This window comes from Herpailurus yagouaroundi, unplaced genomic scaffold, assembly GCF_014898765.1.
Source record: "Herpailurus yagouaroundi ecotype Mexico unplaced genomic scaffold, PumYag 186, whole genome shotgun sequence".
Classification (NCBI taxonomy): Eukaryota; Metazoa; Chordata; class Mammalia; order Carnivora; family Felidae; genus Herpailurus; species Herpailurus yagouaroundi.
This window is the reverse complement of record NW_024412417.1, coordinates 263198-285089: the sequence shown is the minus strand read 5'-3', so window position 1 is coordinate 285089 and position 21892 is coordinate 263198. Positions and strand designations below refer to the sequence as shown.

General features: G+C 33.3%; 1 protein-coding gene across 2 annotated transcripts in view; it reads right to left on the bottom strand.

The window, feature by feature from the left end:
* The window catches only part of CNBD1 (cyclic nucleotide binding domain containing 1), a 430168-nt gene that overhangs the window by 203203 nt on the left and 205073 nt on the right, over positions 1-21892 (bottom strand). The window lies entirely within an intron of this gene.

The following is a 21892-nucleotide window of genomic DNA, read 5'->3' as shown; positions in this document are numbered from 1 at the left end:
TTAAATAAAACACACTCATCATTTGATGGATGATATTTATTTGCTTCAATCATTAAACTCCCTATTTATTAAATATAATACCATAATAAAGATACAAAATTCATGTTATCCTAAGTTCTCAAGAGACTCACCTATCATACTACTGCTAAGTGCTCAGTATTTTTCAAGCAGTTTAAAAAACTCTATTGTGAAAAATCAGTTTAGTAATGGAATTTTGGATAAACTCAAATTTTCCAGAAACAGTCCCAATTTAGATGTGATGTCCAGTTGAGCCACCTGATATGCATGTGTTTGTGTGTGCATTTTACTGGATGATAATATATATTGTGTTTTTTGTTGTAGGTTGTAGCAAAAAAGTTGGAAAAATACTAGTGTAGTGTAGTAGTTAGTCTTAAGACATATTCTTGAGAAAACTGGCTTCCTAGTTAACATCCTAGATAAAATTGTGTATTTCAGATGCAGTAATAAATATTAGCATTAAAAATAGCATTAATATCACAGGCCAAAAAAAAAAGGCAAAACGTTTGCTATATTAGTTGCGTGAAATAATTTGGAAGGCATACCAAGTGCCTCAGAAACCAGCTGTTTCACAGAAAGTAGTTGGAAAGAGCCCGGAAGTTACTGTTTTGTTTGCTCAATGTTACTTCTTTGTTGCAATGTCTTATTAGCTGGCCAAAATTGGCCAGTTTTCAAGCATAAATAAAAAGCAATATAGAAGATCCAGAAATGCAGGGCATGATTATAAAAGCCAAGTGTTTCTTGCTCCCATGCAGGAGCAACAACAACAACAAAAAATTGAGGGGTGCCTGGGTGGCTCAGTCGGTTATGTGTCTGACTTCAGCTCAGGTCATGATCTCATGGTTCCTGATTTTAAGCCTTGTGCTGGGTTCTGTGCTGAGAGCTCAGAGCCTGGAGCCTGCTTCAGATTCTGTGTGTGTGTGTGTGTCTCTCTCTCTGCCCCTCTCCCACTCACACTCTGTCTCTTTCAAAAATAAACATTAAAAAAATTTAAAAATTGGAAGAGACTTGATATCAAAGGTCTATTAAGTTTTCTTAATTACATATAGGCACTTAACCTGTGCCAAAGATCTTCTTAGAAGCTTTGCCTTCTTGGGGCACCTGGGTGGCTCAGTCTGTTAAGTGTCCAACTTTGGCTCAGGTCATGATCTCAAGGCTTGTGACTTCAAGCCCCACATGGGGCTCTGTGATCAGAGCCTGGAGCCTGTTTACGATTCTGTGTTTCCATCTCTCTCTGACCCTCTCCCACCGATGCTGTCTCTCTCTTTCTCTCTATACTAAAAAAAAAAAAAAAGAAAAAAAAAAGCTTTGCCTTCTCAACCAAGTCTATTCTTTCAGAACTTAAGGTAGCTAGCCTACATTAAGAGAAAGGCAGGCACAGGGAAAAGAAACAATCAAGGACTTAAAAACAATGTCTAGAGCAGAAACTTGGATTTGGTTACTGGTACGTAGAAGTTACTGGAGACAGATCAGGAACCCTGACAAATGATAAGCACCGTCCATTGTTCTGAATCCCCTTGAAACTTTTGAACTGATTCTAACATACAAGCATGTGTTTACCATCCTCAGGATGATAAATCAAGACATTAAGGTCTAAAAAGTGGGCCTCTCAATTTCTCAATTTCTCAATTCCCTCTCAGTTTCTACCTTTACTATTTGTCAGGAACATTTTTACATGCATTATACCCACTCCTTCCTTACCACAGCTTTCTGGCCTACGCTGAATATACAAAAGCTGTTGGTAAAGAAATTGGATTAACAAGAAAGAAAAATTCACACATTGAGAGATGTTTGGAAAACTATAATGCCCAAACTATTATTAGTAGCAAGGAGTTGGTGTTTTTTTAACTAATAGTGTCATTATTATCATTATTATCATTATGAGTTATCATACAACCACATACAACAGTGTGAAAGAAAATGTTATTCCCTTGAATTTTCATTTAGTCACCTCTATGTCTACTTCTAGCCCTAAATGCAGCTGATTACAAAAAGCAAAATGTTAGTATACTCCACATATTTGGAAGTATATCAGTTGGAAACAAAATAATTTCAGGATTTTCTTTTTACTCCTTTTTCTCCAGGTGATTATATCAAACATAAGAGATTATAGAGTTGTGACAAGTTGCGTAGCTGGCTTCTGATGATGGGTACCTAGGTGCACTGGCATCTGATTAACTGAAACTATCACGTATAGCCATTGGCATCCATGTTGGCATCCTCTGAATTCCTAAATGTTTCCAGTTGTAGATACACATGATCTATATTTTTTTAGGCTCTTTTAAACCTGTTGACTTTTTCTATTTCATCTAATTCTTCCCATTTCTTGTGGTAAGAGGAGAGTTCGATGACTTCAGTGAGTATCTCTGGGGTAATGGGATACTAGTTATGACTCTCTTAAAGCCTCTATGACTTCACTCACATTTACTCAGGTGTGCAAGTGAAATGGGGCTTCTGCATTTTTCTAAAACTGATGTAATCTAACAGTCCCCAATCTACTAGGTTAAAGAGTTAAAGCAAAACAAAACAAAACAAAACAAAATCCTTACATTTTCCTCATAACAATATTACATCTCTTCTGATACAAGCTCCAATTAACTTAAATGTTGAGGATACACGAAGTTTAGTTTCCCATGCTGGCTGATTTATATGGTTTTTCTTCAAGAACTTAAAGACTCTTGAGTAAAAATATATAGTCTTCTGGAGTTTCTCCACTCACAATTCTTTTCCCCAAGAAGTGGTGCACGTATACACAGTGATTGACTGCATCCTTCTGGCAGTGGCTAGAGGAACAGTTGGTCTGCATGCACTGATAATTTCACCAAAGAAATATGATCAACTTATATTACAAAACACTTAAACACAGCCATTAAGCTTGGGTAGGATGTTTGCCAATAAAACAAGAGTAAATCAGAGTGTCAAGTATAGGGGCGCCTGGGTGGCACAGTCGGTTAAGCGTCCGACTTCAGCCAGGTCGCGATCTCGCGCTCCGTGAGTTCGAGCCCCGCGTCGGGCTCTGGGCTGATGGCTCAGAGCCTGGGGCCTGTTTCCGATTCTGTGTCTCCCTCTCTCTCTGCTCCTCCCCCATTCATGCTCTGTCTCTCTCTGTCCCAAAAATAAATAAATGTTGAAAAAAAAAATTTAAGAAAAAGAACAGTCAAGTATAAGAAAGGGGATAATACAATGGTGGAATATGTTATAAGAAACAATATTTAAGTTGAGAATCAAAGAAGTTAATTTCCCTAAGGACACATAGCTAATAATAATAAAAATGAAGCTGAAATACTGAAAATTGCTGAGGGATGAACAAAGCATGCTGTTAACACACACTACACACAAACACACACACAAAAACTAAATTTAAATAGAATAATTCTAGACACTCAAAATAAATGAATGAGAAAAGTACACAGTTTTCTCATTTAAAACAGAGTCAAATACTATATGTAGAAAGGTTCACATAATGGCTTTAGGTAATACATTAAAAATTGAGAATAAGTAGTCAATAACAGAAATAGTTAAAGTATTTGACTGCATCTTTTCAAGAAGATATCATCTAGGTTATTACAGAATCAGAGATATAATGCTAAATCTTATGTAGAAAGATAAACCTACAATGTTGGTGACAAATTATTAAGGCATACATTGTACAATTGAAAATATATCAGAAATACTCTTGGGGCAAGATTATAACTGAATCTTAATGATCTGATTTTACAATCAAAAAATACCATAATTAAAATAGTCACTGCAGACATTCAGTTTTATGAACCATAACTTAATGATTCAGAAATTACTGCCTTCTTAAAGATTGTTTCCTTTACATAACTGATTTAAAGTGTCAATTTATCTCTTCAGCTATTGCCATCACCTGGTTTCCTTTCCCGTTAAAACAAGATAACATACACTAGACCATACCTGAAATAATAATTATCAAGTCTGTATTATTTCATTCATTAAGCTATCATTCTAAATTGCTGAGTATAGCTTGGCAAAAGAATTGCATATTCTCTCTGTTAATTATTTACTTATTTACACTAATTTAAAATACCTAAGCTGTTTAATTTGAAGAATTATCTGACTACCTAGGTATTAGAAATTCTGTTAAGATAGCTTCCTATTCTTCTATAGTCAAATAGAAAAGAGAGACAAACAAAGAAACCCAGAAGTAATTCTGATTGCAAGACTTCATTTATGAAGAGTTACCAGAAGGCCCATGAAGGTCTCTAAAAATGAAAGTAGATATAAGAGATGCTAATTAATTTTTTTACTTCTCAATGATTTATAAGCATCAAAGAAAAGGTCCTGTCACAAACAATCAATTTTTAATTGGAAAAAAAGATATTTTGTGATAGAGCTGATCCACAAATTTGAAAAACTGTCAAATTAAAGAGGGATTAAGATTATTCTGTCCGGCAATTATGAATAGAGGTTATAAGAGGTCTATTTTTTCTAATTAAAAGGTACCATTAAAAATATTAAAAACAATAAAATAGATATATCCTTGTGGACACACACACACACCCACAAACACACGGCCACAAAGTCCTCCTGCTTGTTGGGGTTCACACTTTCTTTCAATAATGGTTAAAAATAACCAACTAAACAGAAATCAACAGGAGGCTCAGTCTCATGTCCGTTGGAAACTTAATAATCCTCTGGAGAATTTGGGGACGCTTATGTTTCTCTAGTTGTTTCTTGTTAATTTCCTATTTTCACTGAATGCTTAATTTCTGATCTAGAAGGCAGAATATGCTGTGGTCAGTTTTGTTTTCTTTTAAATAACATCTTATCATTTCTATATAAAGAAATCAGATCAGGTGGAGAATAGATTATCACTTGTTTCAAGTTTTAGTATTTTCACTAATACTACTATGTGATTCTTTTATAAAAGGATTGTACAAGAGCAGTCGTATTAAAAAACAGAGCAGTTTGTTCAACCTAAATTTTACATAGAGTGCCCATAAATAAAGTCAATAAAAGCTAACTTAAAAAAAAAAGTATAACTATATTAATTTAAGGAATGGGAAAACAGATCAGTTTCTACACAAGGTATAGTTTCTACATGTACCAACAAGGTACACCTGAAGGAGCTGTGAAAAATCCACAGCACTGATGGAAAATTATATGAAATGCAAGCTTCCTTTCAACATGGATATTCTATTATTTTAATTAGTTGATTTCCCACTATATTTTATTTTATTTATCATATAATTACAAGGAATTACATGTTCTGGTTCAATCACTTCCTTCTAAAATGAGAAAGTTAAGTCTTCGACATGTTAAATAATTTGCCCAAGGTCATATGGATAATAAATAGTGGAGCCAGGATTTTATTGCAGACATTTTCACTCTGGATCCTAGATCCCCAAACACTTAGCCACCATACTAAGTTCTAGTGATTTTCATTTATTTTCAGTATTAGGGTAACTGAGTTAGGGCAGGGGCTATTCCAGGTTTTGTTGAGTCAGACTCATAAATAAAAAAGAACACAAATTTACAAATTAAAAACTTGGTATACATGGGAATACAGCTAACCTTTAAACAATGCAGGAGTTATGGGCACCAACCCTCCCACACAGTCAAAAATCTATTTAAAACTTTTAACTCCTTCAAAACTTATATACTAAATAGCCTACTATTGATGAGAAACTTTACTGATTAAACATAAATGGTTGATTAACACATATTTTGTATGTTGTGTGTATTATATGCTGTATTCTTATAATAAACTAGAAAAAACATTATTATGAAAATCACAAAGAAGAAAAAATATATTTACAGTGCTGTGCTGTATTTATCAAAAAAAAATCTATGTTTCAGTAGACTGCACAGTTTAAACCTGTATGGTCAAGAGTCATTTGTAGTTATTTAGAAAGAGAAGAAACTAAAAATATAATTTTTAAAAGCTGGATGGTTTTTAAAAATCCCAGATCCAGAAAAATATGTTATAGTACTTTTATTAATTAGTGGCCTAAGAACATCTATTATATTTATTTTTATAAAATTTTGTCCTGCATTTCTTATATATTTTCACTTCCTTGCATGACAACAATTTTATATTATTTTTTATTGACAGAATAGAGTCTTTGCTTGAGCTTGGTTGGTAGAATTTTTAAAATTATTCTTAATAATTTAGAAATACTTCTTCTAGCTTCACAACTGATTATTAATAAATAAGTTTTCAGGATTCCTATCAAATTTTGGAAAATCCATACCCACCTTTCTTTCATCTATGAAATATAAGATTTGAGGAGCTTTTCCACACATTCAATTCTCTCCATATATTCTAAAGTATGTGCCAGTCCATGGCCCACATGTTCCTGGTACTAGGTTGCTATGGAATGGTTATATATGGTGATAAGAGCTCTGTTTCTGTTTATTAACATCAAGATGCTGCTGAGTCCACTCTGTGTGGTAGGGTTGTTTCTGATACCCATTTCTACCCATGCATAACTAGCAATAACTTGAATATGTAGCAGTGACTAAGAATCAAAAATTATATCTCACCAGACCAAACAAATATATCTCTCAGGTAATTTTCCATAAACTAAATCCCCAAAAGGGCTGAAGCCACTCCAATGCTAGGTGCCATGAAAGTAAAATATAAGTAAAGGAAATTCACTGGCAAAGGGGAAAAAAGTGATCACAGTCAAAATATCTTACTTATGCACATTTTGCAGAAACTATGAGCATGTGATTACATTTCTAGGGCTTCTCTCAGGGTCTTGTATGGGACCCAGGCAAATCAAATGACAGATCTAAAGTTTAAGCTTCATTACTTTCAAGGTAAATCTACCTCTGAGTTAGGCAAAAGAAACAATAAGAAGAAAATAGTATTAGTAATCAAGGTTGATTAAAAACAGAAGGCTTTGAACCTGGAGTGAAAGGTAAGTTTAAAAAAAAAAAAAAAAAAAAAAAGCACATGAAGTCAGAAACACAGAGAAAAGTAAATCATGAGCCTGAATCAGAGTCTATGGAGGAATTGCCTCAGATTTACAACTGGGGAAAAAGTGGTAGAAATGGCACAGTAAATCATTGGCTGAGCGCAAAATACCTGGAAATCTGTTACATTTGGTTATATTTGCCCCTAGAACATATTCCCTGTATGCCAGCCACATGAGTTCCTCAAAGATCCCCAAAACTTGCCAAAATTCAAGGCCTTTATGTGTGAGGATATATGAACATTTTCAAAAATTGCACAGCTAAAATCTCTGGGCTTTAGAAGGTACAGACCATTTTATCAAATGTTTTGTGAGCCAGAGATTAGTGGGATAGAAAAATCCAGCTAAAAAGATCACTCTAATTAAAGGATACACACATGCATACCTTTGGGCCTCCTTAATAGTTTTCGAAGCAGCATTTATGACACTTACAAAATTATTAAAAAAGGTTTTAAAAAGCAACCCTCCTCATGTCATTTATTTATCCATTTTCCCTGTAGTTTTTCAAGTAATTCACTATAAAATTATTTTTCTGGAATCCAGTGTGTACTTGAAATTTTTCATGAATCATTAATCATTAATATGCACATCACTTTCTGTCTGACTTCTCATTTGAATTGCCTAATCAGTCAAGGATGAGTGAACAGAATAACAACTGATTTTATTTGATCATCCAAATTCATATGACAAACGTTGATTATTATCGTTTTTCCAGAAATTGAGTTGGTCATTCATATGGAGTGCAGACATCAGAATCACACATTGATTTGGGTTCTCTTTGCTATTCCTATACACACAGTTGAAAATTGAAAGATCAGTGACAGCAACTTTAACTCCTCAAGCTTTAAAAAAACCTTTTATGGTTAGAAAATAGATTATTTTTTTAAATGTCAACTTTCTCCTTGTTTTGGGGGGAGGATAGATGCGCTTTTTCCTTATGGAAGGGAAGAAATGAAAAGACATATTGTACCATCAGAATAGAATTGCAGATTTCCCTTCATTTTACAAGGACATGATTGAAGAAAATAATAAACAAGGCTGCTAACTAGAATTTCTGTAAAAAGAGTGAAGGCATCATAAAACAAGTTTCAAATAGCTTAACTTTCTGTGTATTCATGATTCTAACACCAAACTTGAGAATTTTGAGAATCCTCAGGAAAAGAACTTCATCAAAGAGCACTTCCCCTAGAATCTTTCACAAACTCAGCCCATAAGACATGAGTGCTTAGCAATAGCCACATAAAAAAAAGAGCATAAGTAAGGTCTCCAAAATACAGTTGACTCTCAACACGAGTTTGAACTGTGTGGGTCCACTTACATGCAGATTTTTTACAGTACATCACTGTAAATTAATTTCCTCTTCCTTATGGATTTCTTAATAACATTTTCTTTCCTCTAGCTTAGTTTCTTATAAGAATATAGTATATAAATACATAGAACACACAAAATACATGTTAATAGACTGCTGATGTTGTCGGTAAAGCTTCTCATCAACTGTAAGCTATTAGTAGTTTAAGTTTTTACAGAGTCAAAAGTTATACATGGATTTTAAATTTCATGGGGTGGGGGTGGGGTGGAGGGGTCTGGTGTTCCTAAACCCTACATTGTTCAAGGATCAATGGACTTCAGAAGTTGCCTGTATCTTGCTCTCTTAACACACTTAGCAGCAGTAAACAAAATATTCATGGATTACTGAATTATACAGATGTTTACAACTTTTATTTAAGGTTTTCTATATTTTTTATGCTTAGACATTTGAAATGGCTGCTTCCAAGGCACAAAATTGATGAGATAGATTTTTCTGTAAAAGAAACTGACCGGCAATTTTGTTGGGAATCTTAATTATTCTTAACTTAATCACCCTATTTCTCTTTTCTATGCTCAAAGGAACGAAATAACTACATGTCAGATTCAGAAGGCAAGCAACAGCATCTACCTACATTTTGGATTTTTGAGTTCATTTAAAAAAAAAAAGCCTCTACTGTCTGGCCATTCATTCATTTGTTTATTCAACAAATAGTTTTGTGCAATGGTTAATTTCAGGTATTATTCTAAATAAATAATTATTCTACTATTTGGCATACATAATATAAGACAAATATGCTCCTAGCCTCACACAAACTTAAATTCAAAAAGAAAGTCAGAGGTGCCTGGGTGGCTCAGTCAGTTAAGCATCTGACTCGGTTTCAGCTCAGGTCATGATCGCATGGTTTGTGAGTTCGAGCCCTGCATCAGGTCTGCACTGCATTGTTTGGGATTCTCCTCTGTCCCTCTCTCTCTATTCCTCCCCCAGCTCTCTCTCTCTTTTTCTTTCTCAAAAATAAGTAAATAAAAACTTTAAAAAATTAAAACAAAAGAAAGTCAGACATTAAATACAACTTATGTCTGTGAAAGTGTACAGCACTGTATTCTATGGAAAGTAATAGTGAGACATATCTAGTCTAGAGTTGTCAGAAAATATTTCCCAGAAATGATGATGTGTAAACTGACACCCGAAGGATAACCTGGGAAATGAAGAAAAGGAAGGTAACAGTGTTGAACACGTATTGCTTGTCCAAAGGTCCAGAGTCAAGTATTCAAGATTAATGAAGAAAGCCCAGAGCGGTTGGAGCAGAGATGGCAATGAGAAAATTGGACATAAAGTGATGCTAAAAAGACAGGCAGGGTGAAATCCTAGAGGGCATGTAAAGAATTCCCGTGAAGAATTTTAGACCTTATCAGAAGGAAAGGTAAAGTCATCCAAGGGCTTTATAAAGAAGAATAACTGACATATTTGCATTTTTGAAAGTTTTCTCTAGCTGCAGACAATGGATTAGAATATTGTAAGATAATGAATTAAAATCAAGTAGAAGGATATTACAGATTATATATGAAAAATTCCATCTAGTAGGTCAAGTTCTTAAAATCAGTTTGGAATACGTTAAGTGAACTTAATGGGACTAACAAAATACAGTACAATTCATTGTCAGTACATTCATCTTTCCACAGGAGTAAAGCTAGTATCACCAGTATTATCGATATCATGACTAGAGACCCCTCCTTTGTCTAGATGGCCAACCGGTTATGCCAATTTGAAAATTTCCAGTCCAAAATAATCTGTTATGTTTACTGTCTTGAATTTCTGACTATATTTCAGTTACTGTCAAGATGCTAACCAGGAAAAATTAAATATAAGAAATATCCTGTTATTCCTCTCTTTAAGAGCATACCTTCAAAATATATTCTATTCTCATCTAATGGTAGGACCATGAAAATCTACAAACTTAAATTTAATAGGTTAGTTCTAACTTTTCCATAATTTGAGGGGAAATATATGTTTAGCAAAGCCACTAATAGTCATATGTATCAGATGGATGGATGGGTGAATGGATAGAGTTGCAGACATATATGTAATAAAAACATTTACATATTTGTATTTGAATATCTATGGATATTTTGAACATCACATTTCTACGAAACTGAAGATAGAGATATTTATCTGTAGATAGACATTGATATAGATATTGAAATCTACAGATACTAATCTAAATCTATATATCCATGATATATACAGATACATATCTTTGATATATAGATGTATATCTGTTGATATATAGTGAAATATAGCTATATTAATATTTTAATTTTTAAATATAAAAATGTTGCTTTTTTAGAAAATTGACAAAAAATGACAATATAGAGAAAATCCATTATGCACTGAGTAAAAAGAAAATTAAAATGTTGCATAATGTTGTCATTCATGTACTTCAGTATTTGCTTCTCAGCAAGAAAAATTTGACACTTGAATAGATGTTTTTAAACTGATGATAATTAGAATTTCTATTTTCTTCTGGGATGCCTAAAAATATTTGACCTAAATTTAGTGCTATGACATATCAAGTATGTTAGCTAAGGTATACTATATATTACATTTTAAATATTTATTTATGTATTTATTATTAATTAATTAATTAAAATAAATTTAAAATAAGAGTAGGAATTCAAGAGTAAATTTAAAATAATAATTAAATTTAAAATAAATTTAAAATAGGAAAATTGTATTGTAGACCACTGAATAACATATGATTCAAAGAACAGATTTTTATTTGCTTTTTTCTCAAAAGTTTTATTTTATTTAATTAATTTATTTTTGCGAGTATTATCTTTTAATAAAATAAACATGACAGGTTATAGAAATCTAAATGAACATTTGTCCCTCAAAGTAGTTACATCCTTAGTTCCAATAAAGCTACCAGTGTTGGAGCCATTATTTGGAACCCCTCTTTGGGGAAAGGCCTTCAAAGGAAGTTCATGAGCCACATGAGAAAATATCCCTCCAAATGTTTCCCAACAGTTTTATACACTTTTTAAGAAGAATCTGTTTTGTCATTGCTGAGTTTTTTGTTTTTGTTCTTTTGTTTGTTTTTGTTTTTGCTTTTTAACTTTGTAAGGGCTTTAAGTGGATATGGTGAGAGAGTGATGGCTAAGACTAGGGCATGGAATGGAGCTGGTAAGGAAGTATTTTTACTTCTTAATTAGATTTAGTAGTTAAAGAGAAAGAAAAAAAATCATGGAATACCACCAGGTTCCTGACTTATGAAATTATAAGTATGGTGGTGGAATTTAATGAGATGGAAAAGGCTTCAGAAGAGGCAAGGTTAGTGGGATGAACAAGAGTTTAGTTTTAGATTTGGAAAGTGAGATATGCCAAGTGATCACATCAAGTAGATAACTATTCCAAATCACTAGAGGAAAAAAAAATTAACTAAAAGAAATGCTTGTAGGCATCTGATTCTGGGAAAAATAAATTAGCAGAGACTTGATTTGCTTTCTTGCCTGAAACAACTAAAAAATTAGATAACAAGTATAAAATAATGGTTTTACAGACATTAAATATCAGGCAGAGAAAAATCGTGTTCCCTGGAAACAAGATACAAAGGTAAGACATGTAATTTTCCTAGTGTACAGAAAAGAAAGAAAATTTCTATGCTGCAGCATGAAGAGAGGAAACCCAGTCTCTCAGAATTGAAAAGACATATCTAAGAGTCAGGAGAGGTTAAGGAGGTCAGAGTCCACAGAGAAAATTATTGTAGAGGAGAAAAATGCAGAAAGTATGAAAGAGAGCTCCAAAATTTTGCAAAGAGTACTTGTTGAGTGTTTAGTATTATCACTGCTCGCATGTGAATAAATTATAATAGGCTGGAAATTGAACCACGTGAAAATATCAGAGGAAACAATATATGGAGCTCAACCACAACCACCTCTGGAAATAGGCTCTTTTTCCAAAAGGCAGAGTAGAAACCTTGTCATTCACAGGACATGGGATAAAGTACTCATGAAGGTTTTGCTTTAGTATCAGGGAAAAATAACCGTAGATTAAATGCTATACTGATTCTGGCTAACAAAACCTAAAATCAAAATCTAATAAACTCAGCTAATCCTGGAACAAAGGTCAAAATTATTTATAATAATATAAAAATATTGAGCATCCAAGGAGTTAAAATAATCACAAAGTCTGATATGCAATCAAATATTACCAAGCATGCAAAGAAGCAAATACAATTAGAGCTTCAAGGATAAACATGAAATATACAATTATAGTCACAGATTTCAACACCCCTCTTTCAAAAATTAATATAAAAATACAGAAAATGATAATTATGGAACTTTACCCCCCAGAGAGCAGAATATACATCATTTTCAACTGTACATAAAACATTTATTGAAATAGATAATATTGTGTATCATGAAACATGTTTCAGTATATTTACAAGGAATCATATCATGAAATGTATATCCTCAGAGCACAACAGAATTGAATTAGATATCAATAACAGAAAGTTCTCTGAAATATTCCTAAATATATTTGCAAACTAAATAACATATTTCTAAATAACCCATAGATCAAAAAAGAAACCTTAAAGAGAATTAGAAGGTATTTTGAACCAAATGAAAATAAAAATTCATATATATTAAAATTTGTGGGATGTAGCCAAAGTAGCAGTTAGAAACATACCACTAAATGCCGATATTTGAAAGAAGAAATGGTTACACCAACGACCTCAGCTTCCACCTTAAAAAACAAACCAAACAAACATAAAACTAAAAAAAGAACTTAAATCCAAAACAAGCAGAAGAAAAGGAGTATTAAGGATTAGAGTACAAACCAAGATGCAGGAGGGGAGAAAAATCAATGAAATAATGAAATCAAAAGGTGGTTCTTTGAAATCAATAACTTTGATAAACCTCTAGCCATATTGAGCAAGAATAAAATAGTGAAGATACAAATTGCGAACACCAAGAATGATAGATATGACATCTCTATAGATTATTTGGGTACGAAGAATAACAAGTGAATATCATGAGCAACTTTATGTCAATAAATTCCACAACTGGATGAAATGGATAGATTTCTTAAAAGATGAAAACTACTTACTAATTGTCACCCAAGAAGAAAGAGATAATTTGCATGGTCATATATCTAATTTTAAAACATTATGCTTGAAATTATAAAAGTGAACAAGGAAACCTTGAAAAGTTTTATCCATATATTACAAACTGTCTTGATCACAGTAATGGTTTCAGAGATGTATGTATCTTTGCCAAATGTATCAAATTGTACACTTTATTTTTTTTAGTGTTTATTTATTGTTTCTGAGAGAGAAAGAGAGTGCAAGCACAAGCAGGGGAGGGGCAGAGAGAGAGGGGGAGGGAGGGGCAGAGAGAGAGGGGGAGGGAGAATCCCCTATGTGAGCATGGAGCCCAATGTGGGGCTCAGTCTCAGGAACCATATGAGATCATGACCTGAGCCAAAACCAAGAGTCAGTCTCTTAACTAACTGAGCCACCCAGGAGCCCAAAATTGTACACTTTAAACATGTGGTTTGTTGTGTGTTAATGGGTAATTCAATAAAATAGCTTTTTAAAAAAACAATAGATGCTTTTGATATAAAATCCAGACATTATTGTGTTAATCATCCTCCCCTATTTAAAGTAATTTTTTAAATAGGAATATAAAAATAATACCAAAATATCAAAGAGATAAGGGAAGATGTCCTAAGTTGATAAGAGGATGCCTCACATTTCCGGGGGGTGGGGGGTGGGGTGGGGGGGAGTGTATAGAAGGGTATAGACAGAGAAGCACAGTAAGGAAATTCAAAGTCTAGAGCATTAATTATTTTACTGAAGTCTTTAAATCTTTCCGCTTTATGGAAACTAATTATTCAGAGATTCGATTAGCTTCTGTAGAAATGCTCAAAACCTTGCTTCCAGTTATCTACTGCCATCAAAGTGACTCTCTGCCCTTAGGTTTTGTGAAATCCTAGTGTGTTCTGGAGATATTTTGAAGGGTCAAGAAAATACGACCACTTCTTATCCTTTGGCTGTTACCAGTCTGATCCAATCCTCATTTTCTCCTGTATTAATGTAATAATCTATTAAATGTTCTCCCTATTTACATGCTTACTTAATATTGCAGCCAAAAGGAGCCTTTAAAAATGTAATTCGAGTTTTGTCTCTGGATTTCCTGTTTGTAAAAAGCCCAAGTTTTTACAATGGATCAAATTATCAGTCTACCCACATCTTCTAAAGCTCTTCACTTATTCATTCCAATTTTGTCACATTGGTCTCTTTGCTACCCTTCAAGCAAACTTCCACCTTAGGGTTTTTGCATTTCTTATTTCTTCTGCTCCAAAAGTTAGCTCTCAAGATATCTGCACTGTATGTTCCCTCACTTCATGTTTTTGCTCAAATGCCAACTTCTCAGTTAGACTTCCTCTGAGAACTTCTAGATACAATTTAATAATTCACCTCTATTTCTACCAAAATCTGTAATTCCCTAATCTTTCTCCGTAACACTAATCACTTTCTGATTCATCATATATTTTCTTTTTTGTTATTGTTGGTTGTCTTCTATTACAATATAAGCAAAATGAAGGCAGTGTCTATGTTAGGTTCTGTATGATGAACAGAGCTTGGTATTTAAAAGATACTCAATAAATATTTATTGAAAAATGAAATATTTTACTCTTTCCTTAAGCCATTTCTACTTACTAGTAAATTACCCAAATTGTTTTCAAGCTTCAGGACTATCAATTTACTTAAAGCAAGTGAATTTTACTTTAATGTCTATCATTACTACATTATTTTATCATCTCTATATACCTTCTTCAACTACTCAAAATCATGCCAAGCCTTCTATTTGTTCAAATTATCCCCATAGCTCTCTTCTTTCTATATTAAAAAACTGATTGTTTTATAAAAATAAAATCCTAGTACAGTACAAAATTTTATAATTTAATTTATATAAAATTATTTTCTATTTTACTATAATATGATACATTAATTAAAGATGAATTACATTTATCTCATAGTTACTGCTTACAATGTGATTAAAATAGGAATCTAGGACTTCTGGATAGGAAAAAAACCGAGTGCCTCATGTTTTATTTGCCATAAAAATGCATGATAAAAATGATAAGCACTGTGTTAATCTCTATGTCAGTGGTTTTAGGAAAAGAAAAGCCACTATTCTTCAGATGCCGATATTCATTATCAGTGCTAGATTCATTCAATGATGTGTAGAATTTAGAACTCTGCAATTGTACTGTAAAAATCTTTTCAGTATTTTAATTCTTACAGGAAAATAACAATTATTTTGAGGATAAAATTCTCTATCTTCTTTTTCCTTCATTGAAACTATCATTTCATAAAATAATTTTCAACATTGTGAAGTTTGTTAGGAATGAAGCCATTGTCCTAACAGGAATCTATTCTTAGGAAATGGCAGAATGAGACACACTAGTACAATTTAGACCCTGATGATTACTTCTTAAAGTTCCTTTTTACACTTTACTTCCACTTTATACCGCTTTAGTTTTCTCTATTCCATCCAAGGAAAAATGAATACATATAAAAATAAAAGTAATTAACATTTGAATTGTATTTTAACATTTCTAAAGCACTTTTACGTACATTGCCTCATTTAACCTTAACAACAACACTGTAAATTTAAATAGTTGGTATTTTCCCATTATCTAGTTAAAGAACATAAGGAGCCTCTGATTTCAAATAATAGTGATAGTATCAGACACAATTTAAGCCTGGTTCTATATATCATTTTCTTCCCTGTCCTGCCATTCTAGGAAGAATAAACATTTTTTAGTAAGAATTTTATCCAAATGACTGTGTATAGTTATCTTGATTTTTCATAACCCAAGAACCCATAAATAAGAATAAATAAAATATCTGTCATAAGTATCTTGCATTACAATTATTAACTTAAGCTAAAAGTTAGGAAATATTCCTAGTATGAATTATGAAAAAAATCAATTTTAATCTGATTTAACAAACTGACATAATTCTTGCATTCAATGCAAGCATGATTTAATTAAAGTTACTACTGGGCTTGATATTTGAATAACTGAAAACTAAAGGATTGTAATAAAGATACACAATTATATTTTTTGGATCAGTAAACCACACTCTATTCATCTAGCAATGCCACATGAAACTATACTGGAACCTGAGGAAAAAGAAAAACATACATGCCCTCTATATATTCATATTAAAATACCCTCCCATAATTTGAGCTAAGTGTAAAATGTTAATAAAAGGCTCTACAACAACAAAAAACATGAGTGGATATAAAATCCTGCATTGCAAATCAGTTAACACACCATTGTCAACGTTCATAAATCCACCTAGCAGGGACCCAACTACCTGGTTACTTAGAAACAGTAGGCTGATGGGAAATGACAGTACTCCTCACTGAACAAAGAAAATTCAGGTCATAAAACAAACAAAAACAATGATCCAATTAAAAATTTTCTATTTTGTTGATCATGGTATTTATATTAATTTTGATTTTTTCAAAATATTGCCCCCAAATGTATGTTACCTTAATTATTATTGCCCCAAATTAGGGCAATAATCTCTAATTATTGAGATTTTTGGTTACTCCCACCTTAAATTTGCACCTTCTCTTAATCTGAGACCTGTCTCCAGGTACATTAAGTATCACTGAAAAAAAAGATAACTGAAAAGCTATAACTACAGATTGAAACAGATTAAAGCCTCAACAACAAAAATATATGTTCTGTTACACCACAACATATTAAGCTAATGAGTTATAGAGTCAGACTTCCCAAATCTAAGTCTCAGCTTCACACTTATGAAAAGGGTAACTTTGAGCACTTTATTACACCTCTCTATGCCTCAGTTTCATTTTCTGTAAAATAAAGCCAATAAAGAAAACATGTCAGAAAATGATTAACTACGTTAACACACGTAAAGCATCTTGAAAAGCTACCCAGCACAGAGTAGGCTCTCAAAGATGATGACTATTATCACATTCATATCAAGTACTATGCAATTTTAAAATAAAAATATGTATCAGTCTATTGTCAATTAATTCTAGAGAACATTTTAGTAATGGGTGCTAACCACATCAGCTATCTTTTAGAAAAAAAAACCCAGCATTTTGTTTTCAAGAATTATAATAAATATATAAGCCCTTCCACACACTACCAAATCGAGCTTTAAGAATTTAAAGAAGCTTGGGATTACTTTCTTTCTTAGCCCATGCTAGATGTAAGGAAATTAAACATGAATTTTTGTGATGATTTGTGTAAGCTTAATAAATTAACACATGAGCATACAGGTTGAAAATTTAGTAGATAATAAAACAAAAAAAAAGTTCATACTTCTTTTAACATTTCTTCAACTGCAAAATAGTTCTTTCTTTTTCAATTTAAATTTTATTTAGTTAAAGTGCAATATTGGTTTCAGGAGTAGAATTCAGTGATTCATCACTTACGTGCAACACCCAGTGCTCATCACAAGTGTCCTCCTTAATACCCACTACCCATCTCACCCATCTCCCACTGACCTCCTTCCATCAACCCTCAGTTTGTTCTCTATTATTAAGAGTCTCTTGTAGTTTGTTCCCCCTCTTCTCTTTTCTCTCCCTTCCCATATGCTTATAGTTTTTTTCCCTTAATTTCCACATATGAGTGAAATAATATGGTATTTGTCTTTCTTTGATTGACTTATTTCACTTAACATAATACATTCTAATTCCATCCACATCATTGAAAATGGCAAGATTTCATTCTTTTTAATGGTTGAATAATATCCCATTGTATATGTAAACCACTTCTTTATCCAAATGTTCATCTGTTGATGGGACATTTGGTCTCTTTCCATACTTTGGCTATTGTCGATAGCTATAAACATTGGGGTGCATGTACCCCTTCAAATCTGTATTTCTGTATCCTTTTGTTAAATTCCTAATAGTGCAATTGCTGGATTGTAGGGTAGTTCTATTTTTAATTTTTTGAGGAACCTCCATAGTGTTCTCCAGAGTAGCTACATCAGTTTGCATTCTGACCAACATTACAAGAGGGTTCTCCTTTCTCCCCATTCCCACCAACACCTGTTGTTTCTTGTGTTGTTAATTTTAGCCATTCTGACAATTGTGAAGTATCTCATTGTGGTTTTGATTTCTATTTCCCTGATGATGAGTGATGTTGAGCATCTCTTCATGTGCATGTTAGCCTGCTGGATGTCTTCTTTGGGAAAAATAATAGTAGTTATTTCATGTGTGTTTTGAATAGCCCCGCTTAAGTTTTTAATCACTTCTTAGTTCCCCACAGCTTGCCGGAAAAAAAAAAAAAAAAAAAAAAAAAGGCCCTGCATAAGAAAGATCCAGCAGTGATTATTCACAGATAAAATTTGAAAACTTTTTCCCTTCTGGTCTTTAATATGTATGTTCCCATCCACAGTGTCAGTTATCTTTCATACTTCGCTTGTTAATATGTTCCTGGTTATGAAATGATTTCCCCTCATCCACACACATATACAATCCTCAACAATACATCACTCCACCTTGCTGCTTGATTTTTTCATCCTTCTATCTATACTCCATTTATACTTTTCTTTGTATTTCATCCAGCTTTTTGGTGGGTAAGCATGTATCCCTTTTGATCTAAGTTCTCACTAGACACAAATGGGAACTATATACACTGCCTACAAAACTGTGATGGTCTTTATAAAAGAGACAAAAAAATGGGTCTTAGTTCTCACCACAGAATCTGCACAAACAGTTTTGGGGAAAAAAAAGAAAGGAACAATTTTTTTTAAGTTCTTTAAATTTTGTATGTGGCTGCTTTCTAAATAGCAAATGATATCTGTATACCATTAGGTCAACTGTTGCAGGGAGTATGGTCAGAGTTGCAAAAGATGAGTCCGCAAGCAAAGTGCAGTTAAGTGAAGGTCCTCATACTCGAATAGGAATGAGGCCCGACTCCAGAATGAAGTTTCTTTTTATTAGGATAATTGCTAAAGACTACAGTGGAATTAGGCAGTCTATGTTGCGTCAGAGAACACAGGGAAGTTCCTAAAACAAAAGAAGTTTTGGCAGCTGCTTGGGAATATTCCTTAAAATCTCTATCTCGAGGTAGAGTAGCCAGAGACAATTGGCTCTAATCATCATTTGTGGGTGGTGGCGGAGGTCATTCTGGTATTTTCCTCCAGTGCTGTAGTTTTGATTTCTTCAGAGAAAACTCATCTTCAAAACTATCGGATGTAAAATCCGACTCATCTTCTTCTTCTTGATGAGTTTTTAATTTAGGTGAACTTATATTTTGTTCTGAGTCAGACTGTAAAGGCTGTAAAGTCATCTCAATTAAAGAGCATAAAGACCAAACTTTTAAAGAAATGATATCTCCATTTTGATGAGCACGTCTAAGCATTTTCAAAATTAATCTCCATTGTTTAAGGTTTAAAAGATTTTTTTCAGAAGGGTTAAACCAATGACAATGTTTCTTAAGTACCAGAGCTCATCAAAAGTTCCCCTCTTCACTTTTACTCCTGAACTTCTCAATAACGTATGAAGTAATTTAGAGTAAGCTTCATGATCATGAGACTGGGAGTTTCCCATACTTCACTATCCCAAAGCGGGGACTTACGTGTCCTACTGCTCCACTTTGGTCCTCTGAGACTGTAAACTCAAGTATTCTCTAACACTGTTTGCCTCCCCCTATCCTGCCAAAAACGCCAATTGTTGCAGGGAGTATGGCCGGAGTCGCAAAAGATGAATCCACAAACTGCAGTTAAGTGAAGGTCATCATACTCGAGTCAGAATGAGGCCCCAGCTCCAGAATGAAGTTTCTTTTTATTAGGATAATTGCTAAAGACTACATGCATAAAGTCAGCTAAGCAAGTTTGATAATCAATCTAATGGTTTAGCTTTTCAAGGTTGAATTTTGAGTTAATTGGTTTCTGTAACACTAGGAAGGGTCAGGTATGAAGGAGGATCCGGCCCTGGACAATGTTAGTGGCTCTAGGCATTCCTTACAAGCTGCAGCCACGTTCAGCTGTGTAAACATGGCCTAAGGCCTTGCACCTTTCTCCAGCCTTCCCCTTTTGAAGTCTTTTCCTTTGATGCTTCTCTCCTGAATCTCCCACAGTCAACCTTGCACAAAATGAGAGAAGGAAACTATATAGATAGCATTCTCTTTGTTAAACTTTATTTGAGCTGCAGTTATGTGGGCAGGAATACAAGTGGTAATGAGCCCAGGAAGAAGACAGATCAAGTGGAATCAAGTGGTAGTTAATGAGTAAAAAGTGTTATCTGGCTGATAAAAATGGTAGTTATTCAATGAAGATCAAGATATAAGACCAGAAAAAGAGAAAGAAGTAGGTATCAGACTGCCACCACACAGGCAAGGGTAGAATCTAACAAGAAAATCCAGTTGAAAGAGTTAGTTCATAATCTAAAGAAGTGAACAAACATTGTATGGATTCGATGGCACGGAAAGCTCAGACATAGTGAACCCTGCAAGTGCAAATAAGTACAGGTGTTCTTAATTGGAGAGAAGAGAAAATTAGGTCAGAAAAATGCATTCTGTACTATATTTTTGATAGTTACATTATTCTGCCCATCTGCCTCACCCCAACTTCTTTAGGTTAAAAAAAACCCTGCTTTTTACATTAATATCATTCTATTTTATTTACTTTGGGCTTTTCCTCAATTTCAACATTATCTCTCATAGACAAAAATCTTTCAATCGTAATCTTAGCCCTTTTTTTTTTTTTTTAGCTCAGTGCTTAGCATCAACATCACCTGGAGAATTCTTAGAAATGCACATTCCAGACCAAGTGAATCAGAATGTCTGGGATTGGGGTGCAGCAATATATTTCACAAACTTTCCAGGTGGTTCTGATGTGTGTAAAACTTTGAAAGCCCCTGCTTTGTCATGCACTGTTGAATAAAGTACCTGATATTTAAGGTGACAAAGTACATTTAGCTCAACTGAACCTGTCTCAGCACTTTATGGAGAGAAGGGGATCTAGAATAAAAAATTAATTCTAAATTAGAAATATGAATAAGATTCATGAGATTTTAAGATTATTTAAAGCTCATCCAATCTCCTTCCTAGTGTCCAGAGATTTTAATTAAAAAATATGATAGGTGTCAAATAAATATATGTCATATACACATTAAATAATTATATGAAACATATAGATAAATAAATAAATACATGTTATATACACATTAAATAATTGTATGAAACATATAGATAATATATAATCTTATGTACTTTTTGTTAGAAAACAGCCAGTATTTTATTTATATATTTTTTTTGTTTTTAAAGTGTTTATTTATTTTGTACAACTATTTTTTTTAATTTATATATGAAATTTATTGTCAAATTGGTTTCCATACAACACCCAGTGCTCATCCCAAAAGGTGCCCTCCTCAATACCCATCACCCACCCTCTCCTCCCTCCCACCCCCCATCAACCCTCAGTTTGCTCTCAGTTCTCAACAGTCTCTTATGCTTTGGCTCTCTCCCACTCTAACCTCTTTTTTTTTTTTTTCCTTCCCCTCCCCCATGGGTTGCTGTTAAGTTTCTCAGGATCCACATAAGAGTGAAACCATATGGTATC